Source organism: Eschrichtius robustus, chromosome 17 (assembly GCF_028021215.1).
Source record: "Eschrichtius robustus isolate mEscRob2 chromosome 17, mEscRob2.pri, whole genome shotgun sequence".
In the NCBI taxonomy this organism is placed as follows: Eukaryota; Metazoa; Chordata; class Mammalia; order Artiodactyla; family Eschrichtiidae; genus Eschrichtius; species Eschrichtius robustus.
The window spans coordinates 82,683,224-82,710,770 of NC_090840.1; the positions used below are offsets into that span (position 1 = coordinate 82,683,224).

Sequence of the window (27,547 nt, forward strand, 5' to 3'; positions counted from 1 at the left end):
ATTCCAGGGTTGGAGAACCAGTTAGGAGTGAGTGTGGCTAGTGGTTCAGCCCTAAGCATCATTGTTCTGTGGTTGCTTTTTAGTGATGGTTCCAGTGATGGTGAAGGGGATGGTACTGGAATACGTGGTAACAGAGTATCCGTGACACATCAGGCATCGGGAATATATCTTATAGGGCAGAGGCTCTGTTCTTGCCAAGCACTATTCTAGACCCTTGTGATACCCTAAGAAATAAACAGACAGAGAAAACCTGCCTTCTTCAAGTAGATACCTGTATCTGTCATCTTCCTTCCTGAGAACTTGCACCAAGCAGTCTAACACTGGTCCCAAGCATCCTAAGTGCTAAGACAGAGAAATGAATATCTCACCCTTAATAGCAGCAAGAGGAGCTTTGGACATTGCGTGTAAAATCATAACTCTTGCTTTCTAGAACTCTTGGGTTCTCACCCTGTCCCACGCACAGAGTAACAGCTCTCCACACACTGTCTCATCCAGTGGGCACAGCAACTTCAGCCCTGATGGCATGGGGAGCGGTAGGAGAGCTAAGGCCGGTCTGGCACGGCGCCCAGGAGGTGCCGTCCAGGAGCCGGAGATCAACAGGATATGCACTTCTGAGCTCCCCAACCGAGACATCTTGTTTTTGTTCTCTCCGTGAATTATCGTTGATGTGCCATCCAGGGTAAGCAGTCTAGGACCATTACACTGTCATCGATAGAAGCTATAAAAACAAAGTCATCAAAGAGGAATTTTGCATGTCCTTTACTAATACGAGAGGGGAAGTAGACTGCTGGCTCAGACAATGGACTCAGTGAACTCAAACTCTGGTCCACAGAGGTATATATTCAAAGAACAGAACTTACAGCTTCTCCAAGAGTTTATCTCACTCTGCACAATGACTCATATTGACCACGCTCGTGACATGAAATTCAGCAGCAGTTTATTCATTTCCATGGGGAGACGGAGCTGCCAAAATAATCAGTTCATTCTCTCACGCTGGGAAAATCCACTTGGGAGACCACATCATGAAAAATTAAATGGCGAAAGTTGATGTCTAGCACGGGGTGCTGGACATTTTATGTATCTTACCACATTTCATTCTAATAAAGTGTCTATGAGCTAAAATACCAGAAGCTTATGAAGTTTCAATACCTTTTCCAGAGCTGGTATATGGCAGAACCAGAACTTGGACCCACTTCTGTCTGTCCCCAAAGGTATTCTCACAGTACTCCACTTCTGAAAAGTTAAAATATTCCTGGAATTAATGAATTTCAATGCTGCATTTTATTGTAGGATATTTTTCCTTCTTTTAGAGTTGGGGACAGAAATGCACTGTGACTGAAAACATGGCGTCTGAAGTTAGGCTCCTGTGGTTCTCATCTTGCTTTGCTTCCTGCGTGGCTGATATTGGGCAAGTTATGTGAGTTCAGTTCTCTGAGAAGTCGTCTTTAACTATAAAAATGAGGGAAATTAGAGCCAAGTGTCTGGCATGTAGAAAGCACTCAATAAATATTAATTATTATTTGATTTTAAACCTCTGTGTTTAGGTTTTTGTGCGGACCTAAGTATCCAAGTCACTTGGAAAAATAACTAGGAGAACAAGTGCTGAATCATAAGACTGTTTAGCTTTGTAAAAAACTGCCAAACTGTCTTCCAAAATGGCTGTACCGTTTTGCATTTCCACCAACAGTGAATGAGAGTTCCTTTTGCTTTGCATCCCTGTCAGCATTTGGTATTGTCAGTTTTTTCCATTTTAGCCATTCAGATATGTTCGTAGTGGTATCTAGTTGTTTTCCTTTGCAATTTCCTAATGACATATGATATTTAGCATCTTTCTTTATATGCTTATTTGCCATCTGTATATCATCTTTGGTAAGGTGTCTGTTGAGATCTTTGCCAATTATTTTTTAACTTGGGTGTTTGCTTATCTTCTCCCAAACTGTGGCTTGGTTTTTAATTCTCTTAATGAATCTTCCTTTTTTGAACTTTGATAATTTTCATATATGAAATTAAAATACTTTTCTAAAGGAAGTAAGGCTGAAGTGCCATGCTCTCCTCTGCAGTTTAATTGCTCTCCCTCATTCCTCAAAGTGGCTATTCCTCTGAATCTGTCTCCCACTCCTGCTTTAAATTCAAATCAGTGCCACCTCCTCCCAGAAGCTACCACAATGACCTCTTTCTCCTCCAAGGCATAAGACAGTAATGGATCCCCCTGCCTTTGCTCCTCTACGTTCCTGTAACACCTTGTGAATCATCCTGCCGTCCCACGGCCCCCACTTCCTCCCTGTCTCTGAGATCATCAGTTGTGTTATGGTTTTCTCTTCATGACTCAGTTTTTCCTCCTACAATGGAAGATCCCTCTTGGCAGGTTATTTTTCTTGTTCAGTTTTGACCATCACCACCTGATACAGGGTGAGCACACAATAAAAAGGTTTGGCCAATATTGTTGAATACATAAATTTGTTTAAACTAGTGAATACATTAAATAAGCCCTTGATATATAATCAGAATAAAAGACTAGGCATTCTGCTACTGCAGACCACTTTTAGGACACATTCAGGGATTTTTTTCTTTTTAATTTTTTTGAACATCTTTACTGGAGTATAATTGCTTTACAATGGTGTGTTAGTTTCTGCATTATAACAAAGTGAATCAGCCATACGTATACACATATCCCCATACCCCCTCCTTCTTGCGTCTCCCTCCCACCCTCCCTATCCCACCCCTCTAGGTAGTCACAAAGCACTGAGCTGATCTCCCTGTGCTATGCAGCTGCTTCCCACTAGCTAGCTGTTTTACATTTGGTAGTGTATATATCTCAATGATACTCTCCCACTTCGTCCCAGCTTACACTTCCCCCTTCCTGTGTCCTCAAGTCCATTCTCTACGTCTGCATCTTTATTCCTGTCCTTCCCCTGTGTTCATCAGAACCTTTTTTTTTTTTTTTTAGATTCCATATATACGTGTTAGCATACGGTATTTGTTTTTCTCTTTCTGACTTACTTCACTCTGTATGACAGACTCTAGATCCATTCATCTCACTACAAATAGTTCAGTTTCGTTCCTCTTTATGGCTGAGTAATATTCCACTGTATATATATGTCACATCTTCTTTATCCATTCATCTGTCGATGGACACCTAGGTTGCTTCCATATCCTGGCTATTGTAAATAGTGCCGCAATAAACATTGTGGTACATGTCTCTTTTTGAATATTGGTTTTCTCAGGGTATATGCCCAGTAGTGGGATTGCTGGGTCATATGGTAGTTCTATTTTTAGTTTTTTAAGGAATCTCCGTACTGTTCTCCAGAGTGGCTGTATCAATTTACATTCCCACCAGCAGTGCAAGAGGGTTCCCTTTTCTTCACACCCACTCCAGCATTTATTGTTTGTGGATTTTTTGATCATGGCCATTCTGACCGGTGTGAGGTGATACCTCATCGTAGTTTTGATTTGCATTTCCCTAACGATTAGTGATGTTGAGCATCCTTTCATGTGTTTGTTGGCAATCTGTATATCTTCTTTGGAGAAATGTCTATTTAGGTCTTCTGCCCATTTTTGGATTGGGTTATTTGTTTTTTTGACACTGAGCTGCATGAGCTGCTTCTATATTTTGGAGATTAATCCTTTGTCAGTTGCTTCATTTACGAATATTTTCTCCCATTCTGAGGGTTGTCTTTTGGTCTTGTTTATGGTTTCCTTTGCTGTGCAAAAGCTTTTAAGTTTCATTAGGTCCCATTTGTTTATTTTTGTTTTTATTTCCATTTCTCTAGGAGGTGGGTCACAAAGGATCTTGCTGTGATTTATGTCATAGAATGTTCTGCCTATGTTTCCCTCTAAGAGTTTTATAGTGTCTGACCTTACACTTAGGTCTTTAATCCATTTTGAGTTTATTTTTGTATATGGTGTTAGGGAGTGTTCTAATTGCATTCTTTTGCATATAGCTGTTCAGTTTTCCCAGCACCACTTATTGAAGAGGCTGTCTTTCCTCCATTTTATATTCTTGCCTCCTTTATCAAAGATAAGGTGACCATATGTGCGTGGGTTTATCTCTGAGCTTTCTATCCTGTTCCATTGATCTATATTTCTATTTTTGTGCCAGGACCATACTGTCTTGATTACTGGAGCTTTGTAGTATAGTCTGAAGTCAGGGAGCCTGATTCCCCCAGCTCCGTTTTTCTTTCTCAAGGTTGCTTTGGCTATTCAGGGTCTTTTGTGTTTCCATACAAATTGTGAAATTTTTTGTTCTAGTTCTGTGAAAAATGCCAGTGGTAGTTTGATAGGGATTGCACTGAATCTGTAGATTGCTTGGGGTAGTATAGTCATTTTCACAATGTTGATTCTTCCAATCCAAGAACATAGCATATCTCTCCATCTGTTTGTATCATCTTTAATGTCTTTCATCAGTGTCTTATAATTTTCTTTTTTTTTGTCTTTCGTCCTCTTAGGTAGGTTTATTCCTAGATATTTTATTCTTTTTGTTGCAATGGTAAATAGGTCTTTTGTCTCCTTAGGTAGGTTTATTCCTAGGTACTTTATTCTTTTGGTTGCAGTGGTAAATGGGAGTGTTTCCTTAATTTCTCTTTCAGATTTTTCATCTTTAGTGTATAGGAATGCAAGAGATTTCTGTGCATTAATTTTGTATCCTGCAACTTTACCAAATTCATTGATTAGCTCTAGTAGTTTTCTGGTAGAGTCTTTAGGATTCTCTATGTATAGTATCATGTCATCTGCAAACAGTGACTGTTTTACTTCTTCTTTTCTGATTTGGATTCCTTTTATTTCTTTTTCTTTGATTGCTGTGGCTAAAACTTCCAAAACTATGTTGAATAACAGTGGTGAGAGTGGGCAGCCTTGTCTTGTTCCTGATCTGGCTGGAAATGGTTTCAGTTTTTCACCATTGAGAATGATGTTGGCTGTGGGTTTGTCATATATGGCCTTTATTATGTTGAGGTAAGTTCCCTCTATGCCTACTTTCTGGAGAGTTTTTATCAAAAATGGGTGTTGAATTTTGTCAAAAGCTTTTTCTGCATCTTTTGAGATGGTCATATGGTTTTTAATTCTTTAATTTGTAATATGGTGTATCACATTGATTGATTTGCATATATTGAAGAATCCTTGCATTCCTGGGATAAATCCCACTTGATCGTGGTGTATGATCCTTTTAATGTGCTGTTGGATTCTGTTTGCTAGTATTTTGTTGAGGATTTTGCATCTGTGTTCATCAGTGATGTTGGCCTGTAGTTTTCTTTTTTTGTGACATCTCTGTCTGGTTTTGGTATCAGGGTGATGGTGGCCTCGTAGAATGAGTTTGGGAGTGTTCTTCCCTCTGCTATATTTTGGAAGAGTTTGAGAAGAGTACGTGTTAACTCTTCTCTAAATGTTTGATAGAATTCGCCTGTGAAGCCATCTGGTCCTGGGCTTTTGTTTGTTGGAAGATTTTTAATCACAGTTTCAATTTCAGTGCTTGTGATTGGTCTGTTTATATTTTCTATTTCTTCCTGGTTCAGTCTCGGAAGGTTGTGCTTTTCTAAGAATGTGTCCATCTCTTCCAGGTTGTCCATTTTATTGGCATAGAGTTGCTTGTAGTAATCTCTCATGATCCTCTGTATTTCTGCAGTGTCAGTTGTTACTTATCCTTTTTCATATCTAATTCTGTTGATCTGAGTCTTCTCCCTTTTTTTCTGGATGAGTCTGGCTAGTGGTTTATCAATTTTGTTTATCTTCTCAAAGAACCAGCTTTTAGTTTCATTGATCTTTGCTATTGTTTCCTTCATTTCTTTTTCATTTATTTCTGACCTGATCTTTATGATTTCTTTCCTTCTGCTGGCTTTGGGGTTTTTTTCTTCTTCTTTCTCTAATTGCTTTAGGTGTAAGGTTAGGTTGTTTATTTGAGATTTTTCTTGTTTCTTGCTATAAACTTCCCTCTTAGAACTGCTTTTGCTGCATCCCATAGGTTTTGGGTCATTGTGCTTTCATTGTCATTTGTTTCTAGGTATTTTTTGATTTCCTCTTTGATTTCTTCAGTGATCTCTTGGTTATTTAGTAGCATATTGTTTAGCCTCCATGTGTTTGTATTTTTTACATGTTTTTTTCCTGTAATTGATATTTCCTGTAATTGTCTCATAGCATTGTAGTCAGAAAAGATACTTGATACGATTTCAATTTTCTTAAATTTACCAAGGCTTGATTTGTGACCCAAGATATGATCTATCCTAGAGAATGTTCCATGAACACTTGAGAAGAGTATTCTGTTGTTTTTGGATGGAATGTCCTATAAATATCAAGTCCATCTTGTTTAAAGTGTCATTTAAAGCTTGTGTTTCCTTATTTATTTTCATTTTGGATGATCTGTCGTTTGGTGAAAGTGGGGTGTTAAAGTCCCCAACTATTATTGTGTTACTGTCGATTTCCCCTTTTATGGCTGTTAGCATTTACCTTATGTATTGAGGTGCTCCTATGTTGGGTGCATAAATATTTACAATTGTTATATATTCTTGGATTGATCCCTTGATCGTTACATAGTGTCCTTCTTTGTCTCTTGTAATAGTCTTTATTTTAAAGTCTGTTTTGTCTGATATGACAATTGCTACTGCAGCTTTCTTTTGATTTCCATTTGCATGGAATATCTTTGTCCATCCCTTCACTTTCAGTCTGTATGTGTCCCAGGGTCTGAAGTGGGTCTCTTGTAGGCAGCATATATACGGGTCTTGTTTTTGTATCCATTCAGCCAGTCTGTGTCTTTTGGATGGAGCATTTAATCCGTTTACATTTAAGGTAACTAAATATCGTTATGTATGTTCCTATTACCATTTTCTTAATTGTTTTGGGTTTGTTTTTGTAGGTCTTTTCCTTCTCTTGTGTTTCCTGCCTAGAGAAGTTCCTTTAGCATTTGTTGTAAAGCTGGTTTGGTGGTGCTGAATTCTCTTAACTTTTGCTTGTCTGTAAAGGTTTTAATTTCTCTGTCAAGTCTGAATGAGATCCTTGCTGGGTAGAGTCATCTTGGTGGTAGGTTTTTCCCTTTCATTACTTTATATATGTCTTGCCACTCCCTTCTGGCTTGCCGAGTTTCTGCTAAAAAGATCAGCTGTTAACCTTATGGGGATTCCCTTGTATGTTATTTGTTGTTTTTCCCTTGCTGGTTTTAATATTTTTTCTTTGTATTTAATTTTTGATAGTTTGATTAATATGCGTCTTGGCATGTTTCTCCTTGGATTTATCCTGTATGGGACTCTCTGCACTTCTGGGACTTGGTTGACTATTTCATTTCCCATGTTAGAGAAGTTTTCAGCTATAATCTCTTCAAATATTTTCTCAGACCCTTTCTTTTTCTCTTCTTCTTCTGGGACCCCTATAATTTGAATTTTGGTGCATTTAGTGTTGTTCCAGAGGTCTCTGAGACTGTACTCAATTCTTTTCATTCTTTTTTCTTTATTCTGGTCTGCAGTAGTTACTTCCCCTATTTTATCTTCCAGGTCACTTATCCGTTCTTCTGCCTCAGTTATCCTGCTATTGATTCCTTCTAGAGAATTTTAAATTTCATTTATTGCGTTGTTCATCACTGTTTGTTTGCTCTTTAGTTCTTCTAGGTCCTTGTTAAATGTTTCTGTTATTTTCTCCATTCTGTTTCCAAAATTTTGCATCGTCTTTACTATCATTACTCTGAATTCTTTTTCAGGTAGGCTGCCTATTTCCTCTTCATTTGTTTGGTCTGGTGGGTTTTAACCTTGCTCCTTCATCTGCTGTATATTTCTCTGTCTTCTCATTTTGTTTAACTTACTGTGTTTGGGGGTCTCCTTCTTCCAGGCTGCATGTTCGTAGTTCCTGTTGTTTTTGGTGTTTGCCCCCAGTGGGTGATGTTGGTTCAGTGGCTTGTGTAGGCTTCCTGGTGGAGGGGACTGGTACCTGTGTTCTGGTTGGTGGGGCTGTATCTTGTCTTTCTTGTGGGCAGGGCCGTGTCCAATGGTGTGTTTTGGGGTGTCTGTGAAGTTAGTATGATTTTAGGCAGCCTCTCTGCTAATGGGTGGGGTTGTGTTCCTATCTTGCTAGTTGACTGGCCTGGGGCATCCAGCACTGGAGCTTGCTGGCCATTGGGTGGACCTGGGTCTTGGCGTTGAGATGGAAATCTCTGGGAGAGCTCTCGTCGATTGATATTACATGGAGCTGGGAGGTCTCTGGTGGTCTAATATCCTGAACTCGGCTCTCCCACCTCAGAGGCTCAGGCCTGACACCAGGCCAGAGCACCAAGACCCTGTCAGCCCCATGGCCAGGTACATGGGGACTTTCTTACCTTTTGGGAAGTCTGAGATCTTCTGCCAGCGTTCAGTAGGTGTTCTGTAGGAGTTGTCCACATGTAGATGTATTTTTGATGTATTTGTGGGGAGGAAGGTGATCTCCATGTCTTATTCCTCTGCCATCTTGAAGGTCCTCTCATTCAGGGTTTTAAATTCTTCTCTCAGACTGACACAACTTAATAAAATACACAGAAAGGATAGTGCATTAGTATACCTAATCTAAAAATTATTTTTTATATGCATATGAAACATTTGGAATTTTGACCAGGTACTAGATCACAAATAAATCTCAACAAGTTTGAAATATCCAAGATACAGCTTATAGGTTCTGATCACAATGAATTAAATCAAACACCAGTAATAAAATATAAAGGAACAAAATAACCTGTAGAGATAAAACAAGGCAAAACTACTCACAACTAAATGACTTAGACGTTTAAGCAATATTCACACCTATGCTAATCATAGGATAAAGAAACCGAAAGTTAATCAGTGCTTCTTTTTTTTAGAATAACTTACTGAAGATGGTGTATGGTCAATTCACCTAATTTATGAATTATTGTAAATAACACTTTTTCAGCTTGTTACATTTATGAGAAGATTTGGAACATCTCCGAAGCTTTCAAACTTTATTTCTTGGAGCCCTGATGTTCTTCAAAGGTGCCTTGGGGGCCCACAGGAGGGGCAGCAGCAGGCAGGTGCCCAAGAGAGTTCCTCCTCAGTGAGGATGATCTGGATTTCATGTAAGTAGACTCCTAACTCCTAAATTTAACATCAAAGAAATGTACTACTGTATATACTATAATTTGAAGTCCAAAGGTAATGTGGGACTTGATAGTTGCTTGATTCAGTGACTCAGTGAGATCATAGAAAACTAGTGTATATTTTTTTTCTCTCTTCACGTTGCCATGAGCTCCATGGCTTCACTCTTAGCCTCAGAGGAAATCTGCTGCAGCAGTTCCATGGGTCACATACGAGCACTAGGTCCAGCGGAAGAAGGGATAGTGCCTCTTATTAGGTTTCTCTCCTAGAAGGAAAGAAACTTTCCCCAGGGGCTTCGCTGGTGGCGCAGTGGTTAAGAATCCGCCTGTCAATGCAGGGGACATGGGTTCGAGCCCTGGACCAGGAAGATCCCACATGCCGCGGAGCAACTAAGCCCGTGCGCCACAACTACTGCCTGTGCTCTAGAGCCCACGGGCCACAACTACTGAAGCCCGCATGCCACAACTACTGAAGCCCACGCGCCTAGAGCCTGTGCTCCACAACAAGAAAAGCCACCGCAATGAGAAGCCCGCGCACCGCAACAAAGAGTAGCCCTTGCTCGCCCCAACTAGAGGAAGCCCGTGCGCAGCAAGGAAGACCCAGCACAGCCAAAAATAAAATAAATAAATTAAAAAAAAAAAAAAAAAAGAAACTTTCCCCAGAAGCCTCCATCCATCCACCCTCCCTATGTGAACTAGTCAACTCCCTGAAGACAGCATGGGATTTAACCTCCCACCAAGGAACTTTGCCATTAGCTCAGGCTGAGTCATTGATGGGCAGTTTACCTACAATTCACATGCAAGTATGTGAGTTAGTGAGGTAGTGTGTAGGTGTATCCACATCAGGTTTCATTTGGGAAAAAAAAAGTTCTATTGAAAAAAATATTTAAGTTAGGAAACTACTGGCTTTAACTGCCTCAAAGATTATTCTCAATTACCAGTCTGCAATGCATGACTCTACATACCCCAGGGGTGTAGGAGACCACACATTTAAGGCTCCATCTACGGGCTGGCACTAGATAAATAGTGGGCCACTCTCAGTTGGTTTTGAGGTGCCTGTGGCTCAGTTGGAACCTTACCTACTCCCTGTGCCGTTCTTTCTGGGGTTCCTAGCAAAAGAGAGCATTTCCCTCTCCACTGGGGAAGTTGCAAGCCAATAAGACAAAGGGTGTAACCGTGAGGGTGGGAAATCAGGAGAGCAGAGCGCAGGGTGACCCAGATGGCAGGGAGAAAGACAAGGAGCTGGCCCAGCAGGAGCTGGGGAAGGGGCCGGGTTAGAATGGGCCCCATCCAAGGTCATGTGCCTCTCAGTCATGTTTGGGTCTCTAGCCTGGGCAGGGCTATAAATAATGCCCATGCTTCAAGCAAGTAGCCCATCTGTAAGGGTTTCTCACCTTCTTTAAAAAATAAATGTTTCTATTTGGCCCTTTAAAAAATTTTTTTTTATTGGCCACGCCGCATGGCTTGCAGGATCTTAGTTCCCTGATCAGGGATCAAACCTGTGCCCCCTGTAGTGGAAGTGGGGAGTCTTAACTACTGGACCGCCAGGGAGTTCAATGTTTCTATTTGGAATGATGAAAGTATTCTAAAATTAGATTATGATGATGATTGCACAATTCTGTAAATATACTAAAAACCATCAAATTGTACACTTTAAATAGATGAGCTTTATGGTAAGTAAATTGTATCTCAGTAAAGCTCTTTAAAACAAACAAAAAATGTACAATTTTATAAAGCATATGGTCTACAGTCCTAGTACCTAGGGTTATCGTTCATCTGGGCAATCCCTCTGTCCTACTAATTCCTCATTTTCCAAACAATGAGCAAGAAACATTCCTCATTACTCTCATTTTTTATTTATATTTATGAAGGAGAGTGAAATTGACATTAATCATCTGTGATTATGAAATTTCAAATACTCATAGGATTTAACAGCAGGAATTAGGGAACCTTCGAAATCATATAGCCCAGATTTTCATTCTACGCATGAGGAATCTGAGGTCAGTGAGTCTGAGTAACTTATGAAAATGCAATGCTACTCACTCTAGGAGCCAAGACTAGAATCGGTGATTCCTGATTCTCAATCCAGGACTGTAGTCACCTCCTCTTATATTGCACTGGATTCACACCGTCAGCCAGAGACCCTGTGACATTTTAGCTTCTCCAACTGACACTCCAAGTCACTTCTTAATCCAGGACCCTCATGGGCTAATCCAGAGATTCCAGCCTGGATTTGGTAAGCATGGAAAACTTCGTAAAGGAAGTCAAGTTAAGCAAAGGCTTGAAATATGTGTGTCAGTAAGTATGAGGTTAGAGAGAAAGGATATCCCATCCAGAATAAACTGCTTGAATCAAATGCCCCAAAGGAAAACAGCTTATGAAAATTCAGCTACTTTAGTATGACTGGAGTGTAGGGCAGAAGGAAGGGTAATAAGATCAAAATGTTCCTGAATGAATGATTTTGGTCAAAATGTACCACATCACATTCAACCTAAATTATCCTGAAGGTTTCTTTACAAAATCATTTTGCCAAGTGTAGAGTGACCCTTAAAATTCTGAATGAGTCATTTTTAAATTCTGGGGACACTAGGCAGATGAGCTTAAACAAAAGTATGGAATATTAAGATCCACAAAGCTGTTATTATTTCAAATGTACTATATATCACCCTCCACAGACATGTACTTACAACCCTCAAAGTAATCTTCTATAATTACTCACCTTTACAAGAATACATTTTTGAGCTGGGACAAATACAGTACATCCAAAAGGACGAGGAGAATGGACGATGGTAATTAACAAAGAAGAAACTTGAACTATGCAAGTAACCTCGAGCCATTGTATCTCACTTCTCGCTCTTGCTCTCTCGCAGGTTCTGACCAACATAGTGAAGGTCACATGACTGTCTAGCTTAAGTACCAAGAAGGCCAGAGGGGTCCAAGGGGCAGTCACTGGGAGGTGAGGCTCAGATGAATGGTCCAGTGTGGAATTCGCCCTAGAGCATCCAGTAATAAAAGCATCTGGTGGACGCCATTATTTGGGCTTGTGGTTTCCAAGGTGAGTCATGCTGTACCTGGAGGTTGGAGCCAAGGACTCAGTGTGCTCGTGAGTGGGTGCTGTGCTCATGAACCGTGTTGAGATTGATATTTTATGGATGCCTTCTCAACCGAAACGTTAATTACATGCATACCCTTCTCTCCTGTGGGAATATATGTTTGTCCCTTGTGCTCCACAGATGCCCTCAATCCATTCCTAAATCTCCTGAGAGAGCAATGGATTCATATGCCCACATCCTATCCTGACGGGATTCAGGCTAAATTGTGAGGACAAGCCCTCATAATTTTAAGACATCCCTACATGTTAGGAGGAATAGAAGCTAGAATACGTTAAACGCACATCAACTCTGTTTGGTGATGGCTTTCAAGAGCAGGAAGCAACATTTCCTGGAGTTTTGGTAGCGGCTTCTTCCCTTGTGTCTTATATCCTTAAACATACATGTGGCCTGTCTTGCGATGATGCCAGGGCCATCATGGCAGCCCAGGGAAGGTGCTGCAGAGCCCTCTCCCAGCAGTTATGTCCTCTGCGTCCTCAGTTCTGTCTCCCAAGTCTCGTGGAGACTTAAAACACCCTCCTCATAGCCTAGACAGCAGGACAGATCATGTGAGATGTGATATCTGGGTGAAGTAAGGTTGCAGTGTTTCAGGGGCCAAATACTAGCAGAACTGGCATGGCCAATGAGGTGTGACCATTCACCTCCTTTCAACAGAACAAACATACGCATCCAACAGGGGGTGAGAAGTATCAGTGGGAGCATATCCTAGGTGTCCAGGTAGAGGAACGAATTCTAGGGTAGGTAACCGGTGATCGTACGATTTCCTGGATGGACCTATGCTCTTGGGTAGTGAATCCTTTGGATCAGTGAAATCATACAGCCAAAGAAAACAGCTTTCAATGTCAACTGTCACATAGTGAATATTATGGTAAAAGATGAAGAAGTAGCATAATCTCAACACCTTAATAAAAACAAATTAAAAATAAAATTCATCATCAGTGGTGTTATACAAAACCACAAACATATCAAGCCAATTTCTCACAAGAAATTGTTAAATTTAAGTTTCATGGGTATATTTCTTTTACTAACAAGGTGCACGTGATGTGAATTGAAAAGCGTAGGATTTTGTTAATAGTTTTGAAGAGTTAGAGCATATTTTAAAGGTAATTCTCCAACAGCGATAGACGTTTTAGGACCACTCAGAGAATTTAATCACTGTAGAGTGTGACCGTATAACACCATCAAATGCTGTCAGCTCAGTGAGGTCAAGTTCATACACAACTCCACAAATTAAGGTTTTTCCTGTGAAATTGAGGTGATATTCTTTGCCCTTTTAGTCCCCAGGTGCTATGCAAAGGATGACCCTCTCTTCATCGGTTCTATACATGAGCCACCAATGGCAAGGTTTTCATACTGCGATAAACTGCTCAACTATTGAGACCTGTTCCCCCGCCTCCCTCTCCACATGGACCCAGGTGCTGGAAGCAAGATCCTCTGAGCTTCTGGAAGGCCCCTGCTGCCCGCAGCAGAGGGAGGGCGAGGACCACGCCCCGGCCCAGGCAGGTACTGTTACTGTTAATTGTGGGGGAGGAGCAGAGGGTACATAAGGGGAAGCGGGAGGCGCCTCCCTGCTCATTTCGCCGGTCCGGGGCTGTGAGGGCGGTTGCGTTGCTGATGTGGGCTGGGCTGGGCTGGGCTGATGTGGGCTCTGCTGCTGGGGTTGCGTTTGCTTTGATTGGGTTTCCAGGGAGATGGGGCTGGTGGTGGGGGGGTAGGACTTTTTCTTTAGGGCAGAGTCCCTGCTTTTTCTTCTTTCTCTGGCTCTCTCCTCCCTAGGCCCGTTCTCACTACAAGACTCTCTTGCTCTCCCATCTCACTCTGGGCGGTGGGGGGGAAGGGGGAGGTGATTCAGAGGCTTCTCGCTGGCCTCTCCGAGGTGCCTGGTTCTGGTTCTGGAGGGTCTGCTGCTGGCCTCCTCACAGAAAGCCTCCTTTCTTCTGAAGCCCCCCTCTATCTTAAGCAAAAGGACCTTGAGAAGCGCACGTCCTCAGAGGGCCAGGGTGAAGCTTACGTTGCTTTACAGAAAAGAACAAGGCAGAGAGGACCCAATCCCTCCTAACCTTCTAGGGCAACAGGCTAAGGTCTCCAGAAGCCTCAGTTCGCTGTGGAAACAAAGGAGGGAGGATGGTGGATGCGGAGGGGGCACAAAAGGCTGCCCCAGAGCTTGTGAAACAAGTGTGCAGGGAGTTCCAGGGAAGGGCGCTCCAGAGGAGCTCTTCTCTCCTTTTCTTACTTTTTTTTTTTTTTTTTTAATATGGTTTTTAAAGGCACAGGCTTTTTATTTTTTTTTAAAGATTTATTGATTGATTGATTACTATGTTGGGTCCTCGTTTCTGTGCTAGGGCTTTCTCTAGTTGCGGCAAGCGGGGGCCACTCTTCATCCCGGTGCGTGGGCCTCTCACTATCACGGCCTCTCTTGTTGCGGAGCACAGGCTCCAGACGCGCAGGCTCAGTAGTTGTGGCTCACGGGCCTAGCTGCTCCGCGGCATGTGGGATCTTCCCAGACCAGGGCTCGAACCCGTGTCCCCTGCATTGGCAGGCAGATTCTCAACCACTGCGCCATCAGGGAAGCCCTTCTCTCCTTTTCTTTAGCGAAGAAGCAAGCAGGGCTGGGCTGTCCCTAAAAACTAGACCTAGAAGGAAACCAGTAACGCTGACCTCCTTAACCAGACTCTTACTTCACGTTCTCCTTTTCCAAATGGTCAGGTGGTAGTTGCCATCCCAGCACCCAGGGGTGGTCTGTCTTGAAGTGACACCTGTTTGAAGTTGAGGATTAAAAGCTTGGGCACTGGAACTTTCTCTAACCCCTTACAAAGTCTTGTATTAATAAGGCCCAGGGAGATGAGGGTCAGCCATCAAAGGGGCAGCCAATCCGCTGTGAGAACTAAACGGGCCTTTAATGTGGCAGCTGCAGGGTTCTTTGAGGATGGTGGTCCTTAATTCAAAACAGGTGCCTTAAGTATCTCCTTACAAATGAGAGCACACAAACTACCAATGGGGGCAAGTTCCGAGGGCCACCTGTGGGTGTGTGGGTGGTGTCTAGAGTTTGCTATTCCCTCAGACTCTCGCAACGAAAGTCTTCCACAAAGCATTAAGAAGAATGGTAAATTCACTGTCACTCCAGCTCAGCCTGGGACCCAAATTCCCACAGTCCCACTGCCAAATTCATTTTAATGTTAGAGTTGGCCAGCATTTCATCCTGTACTTTTAGTAACGCTTCTTACTCCTGTGAGACTGTGGAGTACACTACATCTGGGGCACATGTTGCGTGAGGACCGTGGCCTCTGTGTGGGTGAGGGACATTGCTTCTCCCTGACGCCCTGCTTCCCTCTGCAGCGGGGGAGCAGCTGTCCCCAAGGTCCTGGGGAAGCTGTGAGGTCCGGCTGCTGACGGAGGGACGGTTAGGGCCCAGGAGCGTCCGGGCAGGGGAGACAAGGCTCCCTTCTAGACCTGAGCTGATAAATTAATGTTGTGACAACTTGGACTTGAGGATGGGGTGAACATACTTGGTTTGGCACCTGTGACAACCCTGAGTCATGGGGTCCAGAGGGCCTGTGGGGCTGTCCTGGGTCAGCTTGAAATCTCCTTGATTCCCACCCCCCCTTTTCTGTCTAACAACCGTGATTATTGCAGGGAGCTATGGGCTTCAGGTTAGGAAGGTGACCCAGGATTATCTGGGTGGGCTCCAGAATCACAGGAGCCCCAGAGAAAAAGCCAAGGGGTGGAAAAGGACAGAGGGAGCAATGACAAAGACTCAGCCTGTGCTTTCTGTGGGCCCGGCAGAGGCGAGCTGCCCCACTGTGGGGGGCGCCGGGGGCCAGCTCTTCTAGTATTTCCCCTGCTGGACAACGGTGTGGGCTTCTCGCCTGTGCCCTTCTGGGTGCTGACTCTCACCATCTTAATGTAAAAAGCCTAGGTATGGGGCCTCAGTAGCTAAAGCCACCAACGTGTTTTGTTCCAAAGACCTAATAGAATTTTCTTGACCTCTTACAATCCTTTATTTAGGGGCTTCCCCTGACATCCTGTCTGCCATTCTGGTGGCTAGTGTCCTGTAGTTCCTGGAGGCCTAATCCACCTTTTCTGACTTTAGGCTTTAAGTAAAGATGGTCCCTGTACCTTTTGGACCTGAATGACCTAAATACTCTCCTCAGGGTTCCCTGGGTTCATCCCCCTTGCTGGGCGGTCTACACCTAAGATACACCCTCTACTCACCATAATATCCTTACATGGAATTTTCTCCCCTTCTCTGGCATCTATGAAACATCTCCCTAGATTTTTCTGGAAGGATTTATGACCCTGCAGGTCAGGGTAACTGGAATATCCTATGTAATGCTCCCCTGAAGGGCGGCCTTCCAGGTGAGCATCACCGAGGCCCCTGGTATACAGCCTGAAGTACTAAAATCATTGAAAGGATAGCTTCAAGGTCTCCCATCTCCCTCACCCCACAGATCCTAGGGTGTGTCTTTCTGGCCTCAGAATTTGGCTTTCTCTGCAATCTTGGGATGAATTTGCCCTGGGAGGATGGTCATCTATGTCCAGTCCTCAGATGTTCTCACCTAGAAATCATCCCAATAAGTCACACTTTGACCTACAGATATATGGCTGCTTCTCCTATCCTGTAACTGGAGGGCTCGGTTATTGTGACGTCAGGCTTTCTACATATTTTGTCTTGTAGCTACCCTACATTCTGTATAAAAGTAGAGTTTGAATTCTATCTCCCAGACTTTCCATTGACTGCCTTATGTGAAAATGTTCTCAAGGTAATTTGCCTATAAAAATGCAGCAAAATGCAGGGAACAGAAGGTGGCTGCATCAACAATCTTTTATAAGCCCTGCTTTCACTGGTCTCCTCGGTCCCTTTCAGGGATAACTCGTGCCCTTCGTGGTACCCGTTGCCATGGCATCAACTGCCCCTTGCAATCGCATATTGCCCTCTGACCTACATCTCTAGTGGGACCCTTCTGATATCTGGGCCATATATTTGAACTCAAGTCTAGACAGCCTGAATTCCAAGACCCAGTGAGATAGACATTGGGAGTACCTGGTAGGTGTCTAAACTTGCTGCATTCCTCTTTTCCCAGTCTTTGTGATAATGGCAGTTAGAAGAAATGTTAGAAGAAATGTGATGTTAAGTGTCTTCATTTTCTAGACTTAAGAGATGAGCCAGGTCATCAAACTATGAATCCAAGCCTTAAGGATGAGATAAGCCCTTTCCATTAGTCCTAGAAAAGGTCACCTTGCCTTATTTTAACAGGCGGACCCTGCCTACCCCATAATGTGCCCTCAGGTTGACTTGCATTAAGTCTACTCAAACGATCTGAGGTATCCCAACTCTGGAAACTGTCTTCACTCATCTCGTGATCGCAGAGGGTTAGAAAAGGCTCATGTTTGCATTAAAAATAAGTGAGGGAATTGAGGTCAGTGGTCCAACCTTGCTCTCCCCTCTCTGCTACACCACACAGGGATGTGTTAGCAGGCGGAGAATGAGGGATAGACGGATGAGGTTGGTGATGGGGTTTACCAGGATGGTTACGAGTGTAAAGTCCTGTAAAAAGTTTTCGACCACGTGCTGTGTTGGGTTAGGAGATAATTGCTTCTGATGAAGAGAGATGGAGAAGGGAACAACACATCCTGGGTAGTGGCAGGGCGTATCATCTTGAGGGATAATCTTTCCTGGAAGCATCTATCCTATTGTCTTAATCCCAAATTCTAAGAATTCTTCCTGAAACTCCAGTTACTTGCTTCTCCCAGCAGTACCATGAGGTTCCTCCAAGAAAATTCCTGAGAATCGTGTGTCTGGAATTGTACCTCACAATTGATCTTCAGTTTTGCAAATCTGTCTTCAGATTATTCTAGGGCATGATTTGGGGTGACCTATACTTGTGCACTTTTTTATGCATGCATTTAAATGTAATGGTCATCTCCTGCAGTCTTTCTAAAAGATGGACTGACTCGAATCTCCTCAGGCAATATTGTCCCAATTCAATGCCAAGAGGCCTGGCTGCCCAGGAGTTTGTTCTACCCAAAGGTGTAGATTCTCTAGACATGGACAAAGACTGGGTGTCCTCCAGTCCTGTGGGTTGTGTTGGACCTGGTGCCAGACGAGAGCACAGTAGAGCCCCAGAACTCCCCTGGCTACATCACAGTACCTTAGAAGAAGCCAAACTTTTAATATCAAGTCCTGGCTTCTGGTAACACCAGGTATACTTTTAGGAATTGGTTGATTGGGGTTGAATATGATGAATCTGGACCAGGGCGTGAGGCTTATTTGTAGTAGACTTCATTTAAAGTAAAATGCAAATAGTTCTTGCTGAAGGCAAAAGTTAATATGCATCTTAGCTTCAAGAAACTGCTGCTGTTACATTGAATATTGCGTCTATCCTAACCTCTTCCTTCTGAAACCACAATTGCATGCAGGTTAGACACACCTGCATCCCACATTGCCTATGCTACTTCTGGATCTTCTGTTTTTCTCTTGACACTTACCTCACTGATTGCATCTCCTGCTTTAATTCAATTCACTGAGTTAGTAAGTTGGCGGGAAGTTTCTTGGATCCTGACTAGCAACATGGTACAGCCCACCTCCAGGACAAAGGTGGTGCCAGGTCAAAGGGATGGGAGATGTTGGAAGCTTGCAGAACCCCAGAAACTAGACCAGATCCACACACACACCTTAGGAGGAAATAACACCCCAACAGCTCGTGATTGCCACTGGGGCAGGTGTAAGTCCAAGTGCCGTTAAACACTTAAAGCTACAAAGTTGCAGGACCAACAGCCCTCAGGGGCAGTACATCCGCAGCATGTATAGAGCAGGGGAGAGTCAGCAGAGGGGAGCTCATGAGTCGTCCTGGGAGTGAAAAGCAGGAAAGTAGTTCTGCCTAAAACCCTGCAGGTCTAATTGGTGGTCAAGATGTTTCCCACAAACCAAGTAGGGAGCAAGAAACTGGGCTTCCGCCGATAAAGGTATGGCACAAGATCTGCAAAGTAACTAGGGACTCTGGAGCCCTGACGTGAACTTATTGCTGCCAGAAACTACTTAGGAGGCTCTATCTTAGAGGACAGGTGCATGGAAAGCATCTCGTTGGCCACAGTTCTTGGGAACCTGTAAAGGTAATGAAGTTTCTGCCCACCAGAAAGACAAGATCCAGCCCCCACCAACCAGAACACAGGTACCCCTCCACCAGGAAGCCTACACAAGCCACTGAACCAACTTGACCCACTGGGGGAAGACACCAAAAACAATCGGAACTATGAACCTGCAGCTGCACAAAGGAGACCCCAAACACAGTAAGTTAAGCAAAATGAGAAAACAGAGAAATATACAGCAGATGAAGGAGCAAGGTAAAAACCCACCAGACCAAACAAATGAAGAGGAAATAGGCAGCCTACTTGAAAAAGAATTCAGAGTAATGATAGTAAAGATGATCCAAAATCGTGGAAATAGAATGGAGAAAATAAAACGTTTAACAAGGACCTAGAAGAACTAAAGAGCAAACAAACAGTGATGAACAACACAATAAATGAAATTAAAAATTCTCTAGAAGGAATCAATGGCAGAATAACTGAGGCAGAAGAATGGATAAGTGACCTGGAAGATAAAATAGGGGAAATAACTACCGCAGACCAGAATAAAGAAAAAAGAATGAAAAGAATTGAGGACAGTCTCAGAGACCTCTGGAGCAACACTAAGTGCACCAACATTTGAATTATAGGGGTCCCAGAAGAAGAAGAGAAAAAAAGGGTCTGAGAAAAAATTTGAAGAGATTACAGTTGAAAACTTACCAAACATGGGAAAGGAAATAGACAATCAAGTCCAGGAAGCACAGAGTCCCATACAGGATAAATCCAAGGAGAAACATGCCAAGACGCATATTAATCAAACTATCAAATTAAATACAAAGAAAATATTAAAAGCAACAAGGGAAAAGCAACAAATAACATACAAGGGAATTCCCATAAGGTTAACAGCTGATCTTTCAGCAGAAACTCTGCAAGCCAGAAGGGAGTGGCAGGACATATATAAAGTGATGAAAGGGAAAAACCAACCAAGATGACTCTACCCAGCAAGGATCTCATTCAGATTTGACAGAGAAATTAAAACCTTTTACAGACAAGCAAAAGTTAAGAGAATTCAGCACCACCAAACCAGCTTTACAACAAATGCTAAAGGAACTTCCCTAGGCAGGAAACACAAGAGAAGAAAAAGACCTACAAAAACAAACCCAAAACAATTAAGAAAATAGGAACATACATGTCGATATTTAGTTACCTTAAATGTAAACGGATTAGAAAGACACAGACTCCATCCAAAAGACAAAGACTGGCTGAATGGATACAAAAACAAGACCCGTATATATGCTGTCTACAAGAGACCCACTTCAGACCTAGGGATACATACAGACTGAAAGTGAGGGGATGGAAAAAGATATTCCATGCACATGGAAATCAAAAGAAAGCTGGAGTAGCAATTCTTTTATCAGACAAAATAGACTTTAAAATAAAGACTATTACAAGAGACAAAGAAGGACACTACATAACGATCAAGGGATCAATCCAAGAATATATAACAATTGTAAATATTTATGCACCCGACATAGGAGCACGTCAATACATAAGACAAATGCTAACAGCCATAAAAGGGGAAATCGACAGCAACACAATCATAGTAGGGGACTTTAACACCCCACTTTCACCAATGGACAGATCATCCAAAATGAAAATAAATAAGGAAACACAAGCTTTAAATGACACATTGAACAAGATGGACTTGATATTTATAGGACATTCCATCCAAAAACAAAAGAGAATACACTTCTCAATTGCTCATGGAACATTCTCTAGGATAGATCATATCTTGGGGTCACAAATCAAGCCTTGGTAAATTTAAGAAAATTGAAATCATATCAAGTATCTTTTCTGGCCACAATGCTATGAGACTAGATATCAATTACAGAAAAAAAACCTGTAAAAAATGCAAACACATGGAGGCTAAACAATATGCTACTAAATAACCGAGAGATCACTGAAGAAATCAAAGAGGTAATCAAAAAATACCTAGAAACAAATGACAATGAGAGCACGATGACCCAAAACCTATGGGATGCAGCAAAAGCAATTCTAAGAGGGAAGTTTATAGCAATACAATCCTACCTCAAGAAACGAGAAAAATCTCAACCTAACCTAACCTTACACCTAAAGCAATTAGAGAAAGATGAACAAAAAAAACCCCAAAGTTAGCAGAAGGAAAGAAATCATAAAGATCAGATCAGAGAGAAATGAAAAAGAAATGAAGGAAACAATAGCAAAGATCAATGAAACTAAAAGCTGGTTCTTTGAGAAGATAAACAAAATTGATAAACCACTAGCCAGACTCATCAAGAAAAAAAGGGAGAAGACTCAAATCAACAGAATTAGAAATGAAAAAGGAGAAATAACAACTGACACTGCAGAAATACAGAGGATCATGAGAGATTACTACAAGCAACTCTATGCCAATAAAACGGACAACCTGGAAGAGATGGACACATTCTTAGAAAAGCAGAACCTTCCGAGACTGAACCAGGAAGAAATAGAAAATATAAACAGACCAATCACAAGCACTGAAGTTGAAACTGTGATTAAAAATCTTCCAACAAACAAAAGCCCAGGACCAGATGGCTTCACAGGCGTATTCTATTAAACATTTAGAGAAGAGCTAACACCTATTCTTCTCAAACTCTTCCAAAAGATAGCAGAGGGAGGAACACTCCCAAACTCATTCTACGAGGCCGCCATCACCCTGATACCAAAACCAGGCAAAGATGTCACAAAAAAAGAAAATTACAGACCAATATCACTGAATATAGATGCAAAAATCCTCAACAAAATACTAGCAAACAGAATCCAACAGCACATTAAAAGGATCATACACCATGATCAATGGGGTTTATCCCAGGAATGCAAGGATTCTTCACTATACGCAAATCAATCAATGTGATACACCATATTAACAAACTGAAGGATAAAAACCATATGATCATCTCAATAGATGCAGAAAATACAGAAAAAGCTTTTGACAAAAGTCAACACCCATTTATGATAAAAACTCTCCAGAAAGTAGACATAGAGGGAACTTACCTCAACATAATAAAGGCCATATATGACAAACCCACAGCCAACATCATTCTCAATGGTGAAAAACTGAAACCACTTCCTTTAAAATCAGGAACAAGACAAGGATGCCCACCCTCACCACTATTCAACATAGTTTTGGAAGTTTTAGCCACAGCAATCAAAGAAAAAGAAATAAAAGGAATCCAAATCGGAAAAGAAAACTGTCACTATTTGTAGATGTAATGATACTATACATAGAGAATCCTAAAAACTCTACCAGAAATCTACTAGAGCTAATCAATGAATCTGGTAAAGTTGCAGGATACAAAATTAATGCACAGAAATCTCTTGCATTCCTATACACTAGTGATGAAAAAACTGAAAGGGAAATTAAGGAAACACTCCCATTTACCATTGCAACAAAAAGAAGAAAATACCTAGGAGTAAACCTACCTAAGGAGACAAAAGACCTGTATGCAGAAGACTAAGACACTGATGAAAGAAATTAAAGATGATACAAACAGATGGAGAGATATACCATGTTCTTGGATTGGAAGAATCAACATTGTGAAAATGACTATACTACCCCAAGCAATCTACAGATTCAGTGCAATCCCTATCAAACTACCACTGGCATTTTTCACAGAACTAGAACAAAAAATTTCACAATTTGTATGGAAACACAAAAGACCTGAATAGCCAAAGCAATCTTGAGAAAGAAAAACGGAGCTGGAGGAATCAGGCTCCCTGACTTCAGACTATATAGTACAAAGCTCCAGTAATCAAGACAGTATGGTCCTGGCACAAAAATAGAAATATAGATCAATGGAACAGGATAGAAAGCCCAGAGATAAACCCACGCACATATGGTCACCTTATCTTTGATAAAGGAGGCAAGAATATAAAATGGAGGAAAGACAGCCTCTTCAATAAGTGGTGCTGGGAAAGCTGGACAGCTACATGTAAAAGAATGAAATTAGAACATTCCCTAACACCATACACAAAAATAAACTCAAAATGGATTAGAGACCTAAATTTAAGGTCAGACACTATAAAACTCTTAGAGGAAAAAACATAGGCAGAACACTCTATGACATAAATCACAGCAAGATCCTTTTTGACCCACCTCCTAGAGAAATGGAAATAAAAACAAAAATAAACAAATGGGACCTAATGAAACTTCAAAGCTTTTGCGCAGCAAAGGAAAACATAAACAAGGCGAAAAGACAACCCTCAGAATGGGAGAAAATATTTGCAAGAGAAGCAACTGACAAAGGATTAATCTCCAAAATATAGAAGCAGCTCATGCAGCTCAGTATCAAAACAAACAACCCAATCCAAAAATGAGCAGAAGACCTAAATAGACATTTCTGCAAAGAAGATGTACAGATTGCCAACAAACACATGAAAGGATGCTCAACATCACTAATCATTAGAGAAATGCAAATGAAAACTACAACGAGGTATCATCTCACACCGGTCAGAATGGCCATCATCAAAAAGTCTACAAACAATAAATGCTGGAGAGGGTGTGGAGAAAAGGGAACCCTCTTGCACTGTTGGTGGGAACGTAAATTGATACAGCCACTATGGAGAACAATATGGAGGTTCCTTATAAAACTAAAAATAGAACTACCATATGACCCAGCAATCCCACTACTGGGCATATACCCAGAGAAAACCATAATTCAAAAAGAGTCATGTACCACAATGTTCATTGCAGCACTATTTACAATAGCCAAGACATAGAAGCAACCTAGTTGTCTATCGACAGATGAATGGATAAAGAAGATGTGGCACACGCACAGTGGAATATTCCTCAGCCATAAAGAGAAATGAAATTGAACTATTTGTAGTGAGGTGGATGGAGTTAGAGTCTGTCATAAAGAATGAAGTAAGTCAGAAAGAGAAAAACAAATACCTTTTTCTATTAACTTAGAATTTCAGGCTCTCTGTTAGTTTTTAATAAGGAAGAGCTGGAAATAGGGTCTAGATGCAAGGTGGCCTGTGGCTAGAGACACCTAGGACTAATTGTAAAGTCAAGAAGAAAGTTCACTGGCTCTGAGGACAGGACAGGGCACTGAGGTTGCATGTACACATGCAGGTCAGGAGATTTGAAGCCAGAAAGTATGAAAGTCTAGAAGTGTGCAGTCTCTGCTCCTAGAAGCCTTTGTTCCTTTCGAGAGAATGCCTTTTTTGTCATCCTTCCTGGTCACTTAGAAACAGTGAATGATTTTTTTCATCTTAGTCAAGTTGTATAGGCCCCACTTCCCTGGTTCTCATGTACAATGTGTGTAAACTGGTTTCTAGAACCTTCAGACTTCAGATCTTGTCCTCGTTCTCTGTGATCTGCACTGGCATGCCTTTGACCTTCCTCGACTGTTTGAGGATGTCTGAGTATGAGACAAGAAAAGTGGGAGGGGAGAGTCACAGGAAGCCTTGTTTTATATCCGTATGGAGCTTGGCCTTTCTGACTTCATGGACTTGGGAGGCTGGGTACCACAGTGGGGAGCCCACCTTGTGCCCTCAACAAATGAACGCTTGTGCTCGGGGTCAATGTCTAATGGTCTTGAGGTGATTTGATCAAACCACCTTCTTGAAAAGACGAAAACTGGAGTTATGGAAATGGCGGTCTAGAGGGCTGGCCCAGAATTTCTCCCCTTTCCTTATTAACATTTAGCTTCTTTTGGGTCATAAAAACCGAGTTCTGCTGCAGATTTACCATTTGAGTTGTGTCAGCAGGAGTGAGTCTTGAGTAGGAGAGCATTTGAGGTTCTGGAGGCCAGAAGGCAAGAGAACTCTCTCCCACCTTAGTCTCTTCCCTGGCAGAGCAAACTCCATCACCGGAGGATGGGCCTGTTGGACAGGGGCCTTGTCTCACCCATGACACCAACTGGAAGGTGAATTAGCTGAGACGTGGCTGAGGTTTTCCTCGCTGTGCTGGACATTCAGCAACGTCTATGGAATTCTTGTTATAGTGTTGTGACTAGAGGGTCAGCCAGGTCCTTGTCACTGTGGGGTGCAAACTGTCCTGCAGGCTCTATGGGTACACTGCAGTGTACATGGGCCATGCCCCATGTTACCTAAAGCCCCGGCTCCTACACGCATAGATTCATTCCAGAACAGCAGGCACGCTCTGGGCTAAGTACAGGTGATGCATTAATGATGCCTTAAACGATTAAATTTTCTCATAGCCTCTAAGACTTCTGAGTTATAGAATATGCCCTGTGGAGAAGCCTGTGAGCTTTTGCTCCTGGCTTCACTTTCAAACGCTATTAATGTTGACTAGAATGTTTTATTCATGTGAGTCCTGGTTTCTTTGCAAGATTGAGGGAATGATTTGTTCTCACCTAGGTCCTATTTTGCCACGTAATAAAAGTGATGGGACAGGAGGACGGAGATCTAGGACAGCTTAACAAGGTCTAGTTTTCCAGAAGGGATTTGGGTGAGTCACCCACTGGATGTGCCTTCTCATGGGGATGAATTTTGTTAACTTCTTAAGGCCATGAAAACCAGGATGGCTGAGGATGGGTCTCGGGTATCCATGATGACGGAAGTCCTGGCTGGTAGTAGACACTTCCTTTCCCTGATAGCCACCATGGCCAGTTGTAGCCCCCGGAGTGGTCCAGAGAGGGCAGCCGGGCCTGGCCTCCATGCTGCCTTGTTTCTGGGGATCTCAGTGCTTAGCAGACAGATCAGGGACAGACGAGCAGAGCAGAACTGTGACTGAGAAGGAGCAGGATTGAAGTCTGGAGGGAAATCTCTGCCCATAAACACAAGCAAGGTGCTTTCAATCAGTCTTAGACAAGCAGGGGTTCATGTAACTGCAGGCCACCGACACAAGTCTATAGAATCTGCTTTCTTTCTGGAACTGAGACCCTCGGGAGTGGGAACGAGCCTCCCTGAGAGAGACTACATCATAGACTAAAACTGTAGTTGCAGAGGAAGGATGCCCACAACATCACTTTCTCCGGACAAATAGGATGTTTATCCGCTGTGGTCACTTTAAGAGTGGGGTGTTGAATCCAGCGCTTCCTTTTTAGGGCTCACTCAGGTTTGCACGTTCAGGTCTAAAGGCTCAGGGCTTATATGGGGCCAGCTCTCCCCTCCACTCTGATGTGCTTCTTCCCGATGGGCAGAATGAGGTCAGAGGGCAAAGAGGCCCTTTCCTGACTACCCAGGGACCAGGATGCGGGAACTGCAGACAGCGTGGGGAGAGAAACTTCAGGAAGGGATGAGATGATGGAGTCGCATTTGCCTAAGCAGGAATGTGCACCGGCTGCTCTGCCGCTGGGCGAGCGTGGGGAGGGGCGACGCCCGGCAGCCTTTGTGGAAACCAGGCATATTGGACTAAGTGCTAGTAACATGAAGAAACGCAAAAGTGGTGACGCCCATTGTCCGGGACAGGTCTCTGCAAGTTTAAGCCGTTAACATGGGATTTCCTCCATACAAAGTTCTGGTAAGATACTCCTCAGGTCCGGGTTGACCAGACCTTCCTCACAAAACACCTTGGACTCTACCCGCTCTCAGTGTGCTTCTCCAGGCTGCAGAGTTCAGCTCAGTGTAGAGCTCGGTGTGCACGCCACCGCAGTCCTGTGTCCCATGCACGTGAGGCCAAAGGAAGCCGCGTGCTTGGGAAACTCTTGGGTCCCCAGTGAGATGAAGACATCGTAGATGCATCTTTTGTTATGATCCTCCTACGAAGCCACATAAAGTATTAGTTTAAAGCCTGTTATGTCTTGAGTGGCCAATTTGACCCTTTCACCACAGTTGTGCTGGTGTAAGATCCTCATCCCAGGACGGGGAGGGCGGCTGGTGGAAGTTATCGCATTTCCTGTATCAGAGGTCCTGGCCATGTGATCAGCCTTCACTTGTCCCTGATTAGATACAGAGGTCAGGACTGGCTTAGCATCCTTTCTCCCTCCAGGTGCCTAAGGGTAGGAGAGCCTGGCCTGTCTTTGCTCCATCTAGGCTCAGATTCCTGCAGCAGGAGGGGTAGCAGCCTGCTAGGAAGAATGCAGGTTCCTGTCTGGTCCTGCATTTATATCCCTTCTGATGATTTTGCAACAGCTGCAGCCTTTCACTGGGTCTCCTGAAGGGTCTCTAGCTGGACCAGTCCTTGGAGAACACTACAAGTCCTGAGTTCACTGAAGAAATGACAGGATACGGGCCCAGCTGTGGCTTTTGGTGACTGAGTTGCAGCTTAATTGCACACTTATTCCTCACAGTGGCTTCAGGAAACTCCCAGCTTTCAAATCTGGAGTCACATGGGCACCTACAGAAGGCAGACTAA

The 27,547-nt window shown here is 42.8% G+C and overlaps 1 long non-coding RNA gene across 5 annotated transcripts in view; it reads left to right on the forward strand.

Moving 5' to 3' along the window:
- LOC137751472 (uncharacterized) overlaps nucleotides 1-27,547 on the forward strand; it is a 142,712-nt gene that overhangs the window by 74,676 nt on the left and 40,489 nt on the right. For 2 of the 5 annotated variants that reach the window (XR_011070806.1, XR_011070807.1), the window contains exons 3-5: nucleotides 8,872-9,034; nucleotides 11,923-12,107; nucleotides 13,440-13,665. This is a non-coding gene — a long non-coding RNA (uncharacterized lncRNA). Of the gene's footprint in view, nucleotides 1-1,310; nucleotides 1,418-8,871; nucleotides 9,035-11,922; nucleotides 12,108-13,439; nucleotides 13,666-27,547 lie in introns of all 5 variants that reach the window. The other 3 variants (XR_011070809.1, XR_011070810.1, XR_011070808.1) reach the window with 2 other exon arrangements.